The sequence below is a fragment of the Micropterus dolomieu genome, linkage group LG10 (genome assembly GCF_021292245.1).
Source record: "Micropterus dolomieu isolate WLL.071019.BEF.003 ecotype Adirondacks linkage group LG10, ASM2129224v1, whole genome shotgun sequence".
NCBI classification, from domain to species: domain Eukaryota; kingdom Metazoa; phylum Chordata; class Actinopteri; order Centrarchiformes; family Centrarchidae; genus Micropterus; species Micropterus dolomieu.
Window position 1 is genome coordinate 17,853,948 of NC_060159.1, and position 15,853 is coordinate 17,869,800.

Here is a 15,853-nt window from a genome sequence, read left to right on the forward strand (position 1 = left end):
CTGACATAAATAGATGTAGAAATATATAAATATGTAATAAACAAATGCATGTTATATAAGAATAACAGAAGAATAGAGAAAAATAATACAACTGACAATATAAAAAAATAAAAATAATAATAAAAATAACAATGGAACAACAACAATTTACAATTAACAACAAATTAAAAACAAAAATGTGCAATGTGCCAGGTTCGTGCATGATATGACATGAAGTGATATTTACATGTGCAGAGACGATTGTATTATTTGAGGGGGGGGAGTGTCAGTGGGGGGCCCGGGCCCTGTTGATGAGGCTAGCTGCAGATGGGTAGAAGCTGTTTTTGTGGCGAGAGGTTTTGGTCCTGACGGACCGCAGCCTCTTGCCAGATCGGAGAGTCTGAAACAGTTTGTGGGATGGGGGCGGGTGGAGGGGAAGGGGAATATATGTAACAATATAAATCCTTTATGAAAAAATATAGTAAAAGAACATTAAATTGGGAAATAATTTAAGAAATCACTAGATTATTGCTCAGCATCAAATTGTGTCTTTAAGTAACATCTTGAGAATCAAAACGCTGCCAAGATAAAACTGAGTTAACCAGCTAGATGTCTGTAAAAACCGATGATAAGTGATAATCCAAACTCACAGTCCAATAGTTAGCCTACTAGGTATGAAGATGTGCACCTTTGTTAAGCTACTGTAAATAAAAGGAGAGGTTAGTTGCTAGTTATTTAGCTAACTGGCTAAATTTGTATATCCTACACTTGTATTCCTGCTGGGGGGTCTACACACACACACACATACACACACACACACACATACACACACACAAACACCATGACACAGCAGTCACAAGAAATACAAAGTGATCTGCTGTTCATCTCGCAGATAGCATCTTATCTACAGGCTTCCTCTACACTGCAAGGACAGAAGAGGCAGTATAATGGACTGTTTAGCCTCTGTTTGTTCTAGGGATTAGGAAGAACTATAATGTGCTTATGTCAAAGTTATTGCTATCAGTTTACATGTTTGGCCTACACACTGTTTCCCAACACACACACACACACAGACGTTTGAGTGTCAAGTGTCAAATTTAGTTGCCAATAGATAGCTAGGACAAAATTTGAATTGCAGGACAGGAACTGAAACATGATCTGGATATTCACAGCAAAGATGAATTTACTTTAACTTGTGACAGTGTCCTCTTTGACAGTGTTGATCTGGTCTAATTGCTGTAAATGCCATTTAACATGACTTAAAATTCCTAAACTCATTAGAATTTTTTCTTGTGCATTTTCAGTATGTAAAATAAATAAAACAAACTTTATTTTACCAAAAATACTGTAAATCCATCCATCGTCAACCGCTTATCCTGCATATAGGGTCGCGGGGGGGCTGGAGCCAATCCCAGCTGACATCGGGCGCAAGGCGGGGTACACCCTGGACAGGTTGCCAGTCCATCGCAGGGCCACACATAGACAGACAGACAACCACTCACACCTAAGGACAATTTAGAGACACCAATTAACCTAGCCTGTATGTCTTTGGATGGTGGGAGGAAGCTGGAGTACCTGGAGAGAACCCACGCGGACACAGGGAGAACATGCAAACTCACAGAAAGGCCTGGGCAACCAGGGTTTGAACCCACGACCTTCTTGCTGTGAGGCAACAGTGCTAACCACTGCACCACTGTGCCGCCCCGGGTTGTTATCATTATTATTATTATTAATATTATTAAAAACAAACCCATTGCAGAAAAGCACACATACACACACACACATACTCGCACACTCATTTTAGTACTTAATTTAATGTTCAATGTTATTATTTAATTTATGTCCACATAATAACTGCTTGAACATAAACAATGACTGATACATAACTCCACTGTGAACTGTATGATTTATTGTGTTTGTACTGTTGTTCCAACCAAGGATCCAAACTAAAGTGTGTCCTATAAATACAGCAAATGCCGTTCCTCTCGTTGGCATTCCTGCCATCTGCAAACCCCTGACTCCCAATTTAAGGACATTATCCAGACTGCCAAAGATAAACACAAGTAGTCTGTGTTTATTCACAAACTACACCATTTCTTTACAAGAGGTCCATGCTTTATAACAATAGCAAGGGATGCTCCCTCTGGATTATTGCCTCAAGTGCAGCCCACTTCTCTCTTTCTCTTTCTTTTTTTCTCTTTCTTTCTTTATTTGTCCCCGTAGGGAAATTAGTTTGCAGAACAATCAAGTAGGCATTACATCATACGTCACAGAGAGAACCTTCAAACATACTGGTAAACACACATTAAGACACAAGAGTGTTAACAAGTGTAGTTATAAAAATGTGGAATTCCTTTTAAAAGTATTTGAAAATATTTCCAGGGTGGATGGGATGAAAAGCAAGTATAAATAAAATGTATTATTGTTGTTATTAAAGGATGACATATAACAGTGTCTCACACATAACTGGGCTGCCATCTGATAAATGAACCACATTCATTATACAAATGTCAATGCCTGCTGGTAGAGTGTAGGAAGAAGAGAGAGCTGTGAGGAGGTGTGGAGGGGCTGTGAGTCAAGCTGACAGGCTGCTAATGAGATACCATCAAAAAGTTTCCTCAATCCATTTAAGAGGCACAATTTCTAACATAGTAGTTGGGTGTATGATATGATGAGGCACACTGTGGAATTATGATGTGTTACTTTGTAGTTTTTTTCTCCATCACCAGGTTTTCATACTGAATAGGGTCAGCTTCTGTCCACAAAAACACTCCAACAGTGTTTAAATATTTCTCTCCTTGTCCAACATCCTTTTGCTATTCAAATTCATTTGCTATTCACAATGCAGCAGTGGGTGTGATTTGCAGTTGTAAACAGAAATTAAGGCTCTATCTGATATCCACTTTAAGCTGAAAAAGGTGGTTATAGTATAAAACGAATAGATCACTTGGACAAAATCTTCTTCCACGTAACAGTATTTACCTTCGACTAAAAAGTACAACAGATAATATATTTATGTAATTAAAAAAAAAACATGTAACATTTGCTCAAAACACACTGCGGTGAAGTTCAAGAGAACCTAGATGTAAAACACCAAGCTCAAATGCTGTAATCCTTCCCTGTTTGACAGTATTGATACTGGTTCAGACCATTACTCTTCTGAAACATTGAAAGTAATAGTTTTATTATTTTGGAACTATACTTAACTGCTTTCTTGCCAAGAGTTAGATGAGAAGATCGATATCATTCTGAAAATGTATGTCCACTAAATATAAGGCTCCAATCAGCAGCCGGTTAGCTTAGCTTAGCATAAACATTGGAAACCAGGCTAAACAGCTAACCTGGCTCTGTCCAAAGGTAGCAAAATAAGCCTATTCTGCGATTCTGAACACTGAACGCTAAACAGCAACAACACAACACCAAAAAACCACCGGCTCCCAGCACAACACAGACTCCAAAGCAAACTTCACATAAGGGTAAAGCAAAAAAGCTTAATACCCATTAGGCCAAAAAAGAATCAAATCAGGCAAAAACATGCTCAACATCGGAAAGGCGTTTTGAATGTAAAAAACCAACCTAGAGTTGGCTTTCATCCTATTAGACAGGTAAACTAATATTACTGCAAAGCATATGAAATATATTGTGATTTTGAGTTTTACTTGGCTCAACTTAGATAACGTTAGCTTGCCAGCTAACGCCCACCAGTTGCTAACGTTATCCGTTGCAAAAAAACTATAGTTGTAACATTATGGCTTGCCACACTACTTCACCAGCTAACTTGATCCATATTACTATCGGGTATTATTTTAGCCTGCAAGAAATGATGTAAAATCACTAAGCAAATGAGGAATGATATATACAAGCCTATAGTGAAACAAGACAGGGGCAGCCATCTAGATTAGCATGGATCTAGCATTGCTTGCTTTGTAACGTTCAGTTTAGATTTATTATCTTTTTACTGATCTATCTTTTTACAATAATGAAACATAACGGTGCAGGACAATAACACAGTGGAAGTCTCATTCTGTAAGTTACAGTAACGTTACTTACTATGGTTTAACTGTGGCAAGAGTATAGAGGGTATGCGCATGATGTCACAGAACGCAGTTACGCTCACTGAGTGGCAGAAAGACGAGCAGCAGTGTTAGCTTGAATCAGCTAAAACACAAACAACGCATCTTAAATGGGAACGAGCTGCACCACTGATTCTTTGTTAAGCAGTAAGGATCATTGTCGAGTCCGACTGCCTTTAATTTGAGCAAATAATCACTTGTTTTACTCCCGGTTTGCTAAACGCAGCCATGGTAACAGATGTTATGCCACTCACTCCAGCGTGTTCCGGAAGGGGAAGTGACATCAACGCATACCCTCTATACATACTCTACTCATACCCATTGCTGAGCCTCTCTGGTGAAAGATGTACACGGTGACATATCATGTCAGCTAAATGCAGTCAATGTAGCATTATCATGTATTGCAGTGGGAGTTTACTTGAGTTTCCAGCATTTTGTGAAACGGCGTCACTTGTTATGTCTTTGCTTTGGCCAGTGCCGAGTGCACATTCATTAGTTTGAGCATGCACAGGAGCATTCAATTGGAAAGTCAGTGGTTGCTATCTGAAACCTCACCACTAGAGACCACTGAAAACTACACATGGCCCCTTTAAAATGAACAGAAGTCAAGACCAAATGGGAGTTTGGACAATGTGGTTGATTCCATTTGCTTCCTGTAAAAGGGATACAACTCACAGTTGACTTCAGATATCACACGTATTTTCTTTCTGACATTTTGCCAACATGACAGAAATAAACAGCGCTGAGCTCTGAGCTTTGGAAAATTCTGGCACAAAATGGTCAAATTTAAAACTACAAAAGCTTTTGGTACTGATTGGTTTACAATACTTACACAGCTGAAATTCAAATAGCTTTTTACTAAATTTGACAAATATTGAACAATAAGACATCTGATTTTCAGTTACTTTTAATGAGATCCCCTCAGAGATTCTTGGCAGGAAAATAAATTTTATATGTGTGAATTTTGTCTGTGCAGCTTTCAATTTGTCAGATGTTTCTGAAAGGCAAGTAGACCAGATGGCATTGAGACACTCAGACTCTTTCTGTCTCTCTCTCTTCCTCTCTCTCTCATGTCAATGTATTCAACAATCACTGTGTACAGGATTAGTTCATGTACATTGTACGTTTCTCGTGTAGCCTTCTTTCCAAACAGGTGCCCTCATGTGGCTTCAGGTGTCCTTCCAAAAGGTTAGACAGAGAGGCGACGATGGTTTGTCCTAGATATGCAGTTAGTTAGATCAGAGCCGCTCTCGGAGGACACTCTGAGTTTGGTGGCCACTGACAGCAGGGACAGTGGTGCTGTACATCTGGGATACAACCTGATTTGCTTATTAAATCAGGTTAGCTCAGTGGGCTCCCACTCCTGTCATGTTAAACAGGTCATGTGAGGCTCACAAAGGGATGAGACTCTTTGTCTGATCACACAGCAGAGGCCATTGATTGTGTCCAACATTGATGAAGCGAAGGGGAATAGTCCACAAATACTCGTCATCTGGGTCTGACTTGTCAAGGGCACATTTGCCCAACAGGATGGTTTTCCAGGATTGGTGTCAAACATCTTTCTATTGTTTGGTTTCAATGGCAACTGCAGCCTCTGGATACAAATCACTGAAACTGCAGACAGGAACAGAAGATCCATTTGTGGAATTAATTGATGAGCTACTTGTGATTAGTGAAAATGAGAGAAACAAACAGCTTAATAGTGGTCTGCCTCCATCTATCCTAATTGATTCACATTAGCTGTCTGTTGATACAGCAGAAGGGAGCCTCATGTCTAAAAATCAACAAGCTTCTCAACAGGGCCAGGGCAGAATAAAATGTATAGCTGACCATCTGGCAGGAAGGACCTTTCCACTGATAATAGAGCCTTTTATCTGCCCCTTTTCTCTTTTTCCATCTTCTATTTCAAGTCATTACGGACATAATGTTACTGAAATGTTCCTGTAGCCCTTTGAAAGATTCATTTACAATTGATTTCATTTTAGATATCACAGAAAGAGATGTGCCCTGTGATGTTTTCTGCAGTTTTTTGACATTTTGTACACAGTGTGGTTTCCAGACACAGCTTTATAAGCACTAATCAAATAAATAACAGCCAGCCATCAATCAATCAACACGAAAACAGAGCAACATGTAGCAACATATTTTACATTGCCTGTGATGGACTGGCGACCTGTCCAGGGTGTACCCCAACTTTCACCCGATATCAGCTGGGATTGGCTCCAGCCCCCCGCGGCCCTGTACACAGGATAAGCGGTTGACGATGGATGGATGGATATTTTACATTGTTAGAGGCTGTATTCAAACCATTTCAACAGAAGGCAAGAACATAGTTATTCACTGAAAAATAAAATCCTCCATTTTTGAAAGGGGATGACCTTGTTTTATACTTGACTAGTTTTGCTCCTATGTATTTGAGTCGTGTTTGGCAGCGCAATCAACAGAAATAAAATAGAAGAGCTTGATGAAATTAGCTTACTCTCAGGAGTGAGGAACAGCAGAAATCTTCGACAGAGGAGGTGAAGTTTCTGTCATCCCTGGTCATGGTGCTGCAATAGTGTTATTGAAATCGTAAAAATACAGGTACTCATTTATGCCTCAGCACGACCTGTGTATTTTGCAGTGATGAGATAACTTCTATCACTCTCTCTTGAGCTATTAAATGCTTGTCTGGTCTATCAACTAATGTTGGTCCATATAGCTGAATACTGTGAAAATTAGTTGTGTTGTGTTGGATTTTTTGCTGAATGATGTCTTTATTAGTGGGGTGTATTGTTACTTATTAAGGAGGGTACTTAGGGAGGGAACTTATTGTGTTTTTTAGCAAGTGATTGAGTGATCAATTTCAGTTTAAATGTCTAGCTATGTGTGTTAAGCATTTCTCAAAACTAAGCAAAATTCTACTATTCAGACATACAGTGTTAAAAAATCAAAAAATATGATTTAGTAACAGCCTAGGCAGCTTAATTTAGTAATATAAACAGGAATAACCCAATAAACGATTTTGTACTTGTTTGAACATTTTATTTGTACGGACATTTAAAAAAAGGAAATTAAAATCATGTCATTTTTATGGTCCCACACGCTGCAAATAGCTTTTGCTGGCTGTAAACTGTTTGTAAAGACTAGATGTCCCCACCAGCTTTGTTTTTAATAATACTGATGAAATGGAAACCTTGCAAATCGTACTGAGAGGGTTTGAAAAAATGGAAATTTGTGTAAATGGTCTTGCCCCTAAAGTAAACGTCTGAACTCAGAAGTCATTTGGTTCTTCAGAAGGAGAACATACTGTGATTTGAATGACTTTGGGTTTCCTGAAAACACACCTGTTGGAGCTTTTATGACACTTCACCTCCTTTAGTTGTTGTTGTGTTAAGATTTTTAAATTCTTTAGCATAATTTAATTTACCGTATTCCCACATCATTCAGATACTCTGCATTAGACCAGCGTCATTTCATTCTTGAACTGATGGGTTATGAAAAGATTTCATAGTCTGTGACCACTTGTGGAAGATTTGTACAAACTCACAGAGCAACAGGGAGGCATTTTACCCATATGCTCCTGAAATTGCTTCATAAATGAAAGCATTTTTTCAGCTTATTAGCGCAACAACTCCAAAAAAGGTTAGATGATATTTGTTTGGTTGGCTTTAGTGTTATGTAGGTACATTTTTTAAATGGGTTTATAGGTGTGGTTTTATTCATTGTTAATAAATCATATAAACATGTACTGTACATTTGTTACAAACCATTAATAAGAATTACTTTTGAGTTATTTGAAGTAAAAATTGGATTACTCTTGAGCCCAAGACAAATTTCTGAATAGAGTAGAAGCTGTAAAAGCTAAAGTCTAGTTGAAAAGTTAATTAGAAAGTGAAAAAAATGGGGTTTAGTGCACATAAGTTATACATGACACCTACAGATCCATTATCTAAAAGGCTACTTTATTGTTCCTAAGCACTCATGTCTTACCACAGTCCTAAAACTTGACACAAGTAAGCCCTTAATGACAGAAGCGTGACTACTGTATCAAATATCAGTTACATCATTACCTCACAAACACACAAACAGCTCTCTCTCATTTCACAGCATAATGTATGTAATAAGGCCATGTGGTCGCACCACTTGCATGTTACAAAGGCCCTCAAGAGAAGGGTATCCATGTGGGTTGGTAGTAGAGTAGAGGGATACACACATCACACCAGAAGAGAGGTGACTGTATGTCATTCAGGGTTATGAAGATGGAATGGATGTTGAGGTAAACTGTCAGTCACGATATGGTAGAATAGAAAGGAAGTAAAACTTACAGGGAAATATGAGAATAAGAATGAAGTGAAGCTCAAAGTCAGCACATAATCGTCTTCCCTTTACTTTTCTTTCTTTTTACTTTTATTAAAAGTTGGTTTAACTTCAATTATTGATCACAGAATGTGGCATTAAAACATGTAAATATATTATAATGTTCCACTTATTGTTTGGAAGACTTGTTCCATTATATGACTTTTCTTTTTACCAGTTGAAGTAACATAATAGTGATTTCACTGATTACTTACATCATGAAACATTACACGATTGCGTCATTGCTGATAGTCTGTGTCTGCTGGCACACTGGGAGTGATGCCTCTGATGATAACCGGAAGCAGTATCTCTGGCTTATGCAGAATAATCAGAATAGACACAATGGATGAACAGGAAAAGGAAAAATACACCAACTCTCTGACTAATGGAAAGTGCTTTAGGTGAATGTTTCAGCAATCTGTGGTCAATACTAATAAGCCAAGAATTTTGTGGAGAAAGTAGAGACTTATAAAAGATATCATTTTGGCTCTGAAAATCAGTTAAAGAGAGGAAAAGAGCAGCGGTAGAAGAAAATGTAAGATGCTTGTGCTCCATCTTTATGGATATGACTCAGCCAAGTAGAGACACGAAGGGAAAACAGGTTGGTGGGCTTAAAACAAACACCATCTAAATGTATATTTTGGAAGTTTTCATGCCATTAAAGTAAAAGAAGACATGGAAGCAAAATAGACCAAAATCTCAAAATTGATCACCACATGAAAAAAGATCTTTACATGATACAGACTACCCTCCCTCAAAAGTGGAACTAAAATAAATTGGTTAGGAATTCAAAGTTGTGTTAATATATTTAACATTTTGTTGTAAAAAATAAACATTTGTGAGAAGTGCCCTTTTTTCACTTGAGTCCCTGCCCCCCAAAATGTCTGTGCCCGTCCCTGGAGGGAGGAGTCATTGAGTGACATGTTGTGAATCAATACTGCACTACTACAATACCAATTTACTCACCAGCGAAAATGTTAACCTAGCAAAGTTTTGGAGGGCAGTGGTATTAAAACAAACAACAAGCATTGAAAAGCATCATAGATAACATGACACAGTTATCAAGTGACATAATGTTTCTGACCTCTGTTATAAACCTGTGGTTTTATCTTTAGGGTATAGAACTATATTAGCTATCAATAAAGCTTTAAATTGAATTTAATGTTTATTTATTGGGGGAGGGGTTCAGCCTCAACTATACAAAAGATGGTCAGAATTTGATGAACACGTGTACAATGTAATCCATTACATTGCAACAATACAACACAGTACATCCATCCATCCATCGTCAACCGCTTATCCTGCGTACAGGGTCACGGGGGGCTGGAGCCAATCCCATCTTACATCGGGCGAAAGGCGGGGTACACCCTGGACAGGTTGCCAGTCCATCCAATGCAATACAACTCTGTACAAATACTACCTTTGTGGTGCAGTATTTTTAGACTGAGTCACTGAGGTTTTTCAGCTGTTTTGTATTGTATTGTATTACATATTGTCAGCCTTTCATCAACAGGAAAAATACACAGACACGTTGACTGATGTTTCAGCAATCTGCGGCCAACACTAATAAACCAATAATATTGTGGAGCCACAACTATACAAGAGATAGACAGAATTTCATGAACACGTGTACAGTGTAATTCAGTGCACTACGCAATACAACCCTGTACAAATACTACCTTTGTGTTCCAGTTTTTTTGTAGACTCTTATGGTCAGGGCTTAGTGTTATGGATTGTATTACATATTGTAAGGTGTCCTGCCCTCATTTACAGGGAACCAGAGACTATTGAGCTCAATTGACAATTCTCTGATGCATTCATAATTGGTGATATAGTGAACACTATACCCTAAAGATCAAAAACAGTATATTATTTGTTACTAGACAATTGAAGATGATTAATATACGTCTGTTCATGATGCATATGCTCCCACAGATTGAAAAGACTCAAAGATTTCCACTCTGAATGTCTGCTTGTAGCAAGAGCATCTCTGAATAAGCACCATGTATTTACCCATTCACAGTTTAATTTAAATGCAATTCTAGTACGTTTTGTACACAGAGAGTTAAACAAAGAAGCTTTCCCTTCTGTCTTTAACTCTCAGCTGTGGTAGGCAATTTGTTTCAGAAGCATTTATTGTTATATTTGTTGAAATTCTCTTTACATCCCATCAACAATAAATAAATCAAATGCTCTAACACAAAAATGAAAAACATCCAGAATCTGAGTTTGTCGCAGGACTATAATAAGCATTTTGTTCAGGACGAATGAAATGATTGCGTTGTCCTAACAGCCCACCTACCTTCATACCTGTGGGAACTCTGTCCTGCACATGAAAATGTGTTTTGGGGAGTGGCTTTGGAGGGAGGCCCCCAGATGTCATGTGATGTATTTGACACATGGGAAATGCCTATTGCATTTATATTTAATGTTTGAGTGAGTTTGTTGACCCTTTCTATAGAAGAAATAATACTTTTTTAAAAAACATTTTTTAATGAAGTAATTCCACAAAGGAAATTTTAGTTTACGTTTCATTCTGAATGAAATTAAAGTTTACCAGACCTGTTGCAAGACTGGCTGGTGCACCAGATTTGTCAGGCTGGCAGTGATGCGGAAAACACTGCTTTTAGATTTTGTGCTCTATATACCTGAAGTAAATAAAGTTTTAAAAAAATTCTCTCTTGGTGCTGCAAAAGTGTTATTAAAATTGTAAAAATCCAGGGACTCATTTATGCCTCAGCACAAGTTGCGAATTTTGCATTGATGAGATAACTTCTATCACTCTCTCTTGAGCTATTAAATGCTTGTCTGGGCCATCAGCTAATGTTGGTCCATATAGCTAAATGTTGTGACAAGTAGTTGTGATGTTTTGGATTTATTTTGCTCAATTACGTTTTTATTATTGTGGTTTGTTGTATATCTTAGGAGGATTGATGCTTATTCTGTTTTTTTTGCAAGTCATTGATTTATCGATATCAGTTTAACTATCTGGCTATGTGTTATTAGCATTTCTCAAAATAGAGTAAAATTCTACTTTAAAGTTATGTATGTGCACCACACAGTGAGAAAATATCACAAAATACAAATTGTTTAATTAATGGCCAGTTACAGCCAGTCAGCCTAACCCAGTAATTTGAACAGGAATCACACTAGGAAACTTGTTTAAACATTTTATTTGTGAGGACAAGAAAATTAAAATCATGCAATTTCTATGGACTCACAAGCTGCAAATTGCTTGTGCTGTCTGAAAACTGTAAAGACTAGACAAAGAAAATGTCCCTACAGATAATAGCGGCAACAGCTTGCTCCGGTCATGTCAGATGCTGATAAGAAGAGATGATTTTCATGAACAGGATAAAAGAGTGATAAGTTACAGTCCTGACAACCACAGAGTATTTAGATTTTGCTTTTTAGATCAAATGTAAGGATGTACTGTATATGTATAGTGATGTGTATGTATAACAATAAATATTTAGGTAAAATTATTTTGATCATTCACAGAACGCTATTGTTAACTGTGTTAAATAATTTAACATTTTAAATATGCAGCTTTTTGTTTTCCATTATCAAAATATCTGGTTTGCATTTACTTTTGGAGAGTGCTTTACATAAAAGTACATACTTTCTGATGAGGACAATACTATTAAATTCACCAACTTCTTTTTAATTAATAGTTTATGTGACATTGAAAGATTAACTTTCATGATGATACTGATGAAATGGAAACCTTGCAAATCAGAGGGAGAAGGTTTGCAAAAATGTTAATTTGTGTAAATGGTCTTGGCCCTCAAGTAATAAATTCAGAAGGTCCTTTATTTTTCTTGTGACTGGCTTGTTGGTTGCTAACAAATCTGGTTCTACAGCAGCAGAACATACTGTGATTTAAATGGCTTTTGGTTTCTTGAAAACACATCTGTTGAACCTTTTAGGACACCTCACCTTCTTGAGCTATTCTTGTTTTGTTAAGATTTTGAACTTTAACATAATTCAATTTACCGTATTCCCAAATTATACTCTTAATAAGACCATTGTCATTAAGGTTTTAACTTGTCCAATATTCATACTTGACCTGAAGGGTTATGAAAAGATTTCATTTTAAATGACAACTTGTGAAAGATTTGTGCAAACTCAGAGAGCAGCAGGGAGTCATTTTATAGAAACAGCTTATCACAAGCACACTCCTGAAACTGCTGCATACACATGAACATTTTTTCAGCTAATTAGCCCAACAACATCTTCTGGTTAGATATTAAGATATTTGTTTGGCTGGCTTCAGTTCAATATTTCTACCTGTTCCTAAAAGGGTAATGAGTTGCTTTTATGAATTGTTAATAAATGATTTAAGTATGGTTATGGTTATAAGCCATTAATAAGAAGAACTTTTGCATTGCCAGGTTGTAAAAAATTCCTCTGGCAGGTGATTATCCTCCGCCAGGACACTAATGGACCTTTTACCTTCTGTAAACACCAAAATCCACTTATTAACAATATCTGCAGGCTTGGTGGCTTATTAGGAATTGCCCACACGTACTTATTAATGGATTACTTACATTTATAACAGTATCATTGGAAAGGATAAACACATTCTAGAGGAATTCTTCACAACCTGGCAATTCAAAATGTTTTCTTATGAATGGCTTATAAATTATTTATAAATATTAGTAAATTTGTAATTAACTATAATAAAACAATTAGTTACAACTCAGAAAGACTCTGTAAAGGGTGACAGATGAAAAGGTGGTACCACAATAGTCTCGAGTACAGTATGTCTCCTGTACAGACACCATAGCTCCTGTGTATTATACAGGACACAGCAGGACACATATGTTCTCAAGAATAGGTTGTTTTGAAGCAACCCATTGAACCTGCTACCTGTTCTCTCTACCAAGCGAATTAAAGACTAGTTGTTGTTCTCTGGAAAACCAAGAGCTGTACAGAGCGTACAGTGTGCGCAACAGCTGCAGTTAGTTTTCTGTAGCTGATTTGAACTTTTGAGGATTAAGAGACCTTAACCATTTTCACTTCAGTCGTCTCCTGTCTATGAATCAGCCTGTGTGGAGGGGGGGTTGGGCACTAGGCAACAAGCATAGGGTAGGACAGTAGTGACACTGAGCCTCACATGTGTCTGGTCAGGTGTGACCTGGATTATTCATGAGTCCAAAACAAACTAGATAGAGGGGAAGCAATATTCTCCCATACAGCTGAAGTCTAGTTACAAAAAGTTAATTCAGTGGAAAGTGGAAGTGGAAAAAAATTAGTTTTAGACCATCTAAGTTATATATCTGTTATGTGTACAGATTAAATATCTAAAAGGCTACTTTATTGTTCTGAAGCAGCCCTGTAGTGACTGACTCGTGTCTTGCTACAGCCCTGAAACTTGGCACAAGTCAGCCTTTAATGACAGAAACTTGACTACTGTATCTAATATCAGTTACGTTATTACTACACAAACACAAAAATATGTAGATTTCATACACATACACCATGCTTCCATTTCACAACATACTACATGTAATAAAGGCCATGTGGTCGCACCACTTGTATGTATGAAAGGCCCTCAAGAGAAGGGTGTCCATGTGGTTTCAGCATTATATGCATGTGTTTGTGTGTGTGACGTTGTCCCTGCAACACTGGCGGCAGTCTGAATAATTCATGAAGCCAATCAATGATTAATGGTCTTCTGGGTGTCACACCTCACACCAGAAGAGAGGTGACCGTATGTCATTCAGAGTTATGGAGATAGTATGGATGTTGAGGTAAACAGTCAGTCACAATATAAAAGAAGTAAAACTCACAGCGAAATAGAATAACTGGTTCCTAATCCTCTTTCCCTTTCTTTTCTTTCTTTTTTTCTATTACTAAAAGTTCGTTTTAATGTCAATTGTTGATCATAGAATGTGGCATTAAACAAATGCATAATAATATTCAAATTATTGTTTGAAAGACTTTTTTTAATTTGCCAGCCAATGTAACATAATAACCCATTACTTAACCCACTACTTATTTACTTAAGATGACATGATTGCGTCATTGTTAACAGCATGTGTCTAATGAAATCTAGATCTTTCCAGGAACAAAAGCTGCCATGCAGGAAGTGATGCTTCTGATGTTACTGGAAGCAGCAACTCTGGCTTATTCTGAATAATCAGAAGTGACTAGACACAATGGATGAACAGACAAAGACAAGCCCTATAGACCTCCATCAACAGAAAAAAACAACGCAGGAAAAACACAGCGACTCTTCGACTGATGTTCCAGCAATCTGTGGCCAACATCATTAAACCAAGAATATTGTGTAGCCCCAACTATACACAATATAAAGCAAAACAACCCTGTACAAATATTGTCTTTGTGTTCCATTTTTTTAACTGGGTCACGGCTTGGTGTTATGGATTGTATTACATATTATAAGGTGTTGGATTTTGGCCTGCCCTCATTTACAGGGACACATGTACGATACAATGAAATTCAAAAACAAGACAACACGCAATGGTTTCAAAAACTGCAGCAGAGTTCAATTGACAATTCTCTGATACATTCAAAACATGTTATATAGCGGACATTAAACCTTAAAGATAAAAAATATTATACTATTTGTTACGGGACAATCAAAGTTGATTATTGTACAGGTTTTCAAGATACATATGCTCCCACAGACTGAAAGTATTGAAAGGATTTCTATTCTAAATGTCAACTCATAGCAAGAGAAATTCTGGACATACTGTGTTTATCCGTTCACAGAGTTAATTTAAATGTAATTAATTTAAGAAAGTGTTTTGTGTAGGAGCAATTCCAGTATTATAAGTACACATAAAGTTGAAAAAAGAAGCCTTTCCTTCTGTTTTCGACTGTATGTAAATGCAGCCACTTACACTGTCTACTTGACACTGCATTACCAGAAATGCCTGTTGCACCTTGACCTTTCGTATTTATGAAATAATATTTTAAAGAAAGGGTTTTTGATGAAGTAATTCTACAAAGAAAACTTTTGTTTATTTTATTTTTTATTTTCTGAATGAAAAAGTTATCTTTTTATGTGGAAAGATTTTGAATTGGCGATTGTAGAATGTTTTCAGTTACGTAAGTTTTGTTTGTGTTTCTCCTCTTTGTCCTGTATGTCTGTAAACTCAGCAACTCAGAACGCCCTGATCCTTAGTGTGTATTACAGGTTGAATTAAACTATTCAATGAGCTGTTATCTCATGAAAGTGAAATATTCCCATTGGAACACCACTCTGAGATAATGTTTTTAGTAGTGTTCAGGAAAAGAAACCCCACATCTATAGTCCCTTCAGACCAGACTGGTGGAGGACAGTAAATGGATGGATCCGGAAAAGTTATGTTGAAAGGGAGGGGAGATGGCGTGGAGGTGATGGGGCGATGGCGTTGTGCAGGGAGAGGTTAATAGTGCAGAGAGGATTGAAAGACAATAGGCTGGGCTAATGAGTCATGAGGCCGGCTTTA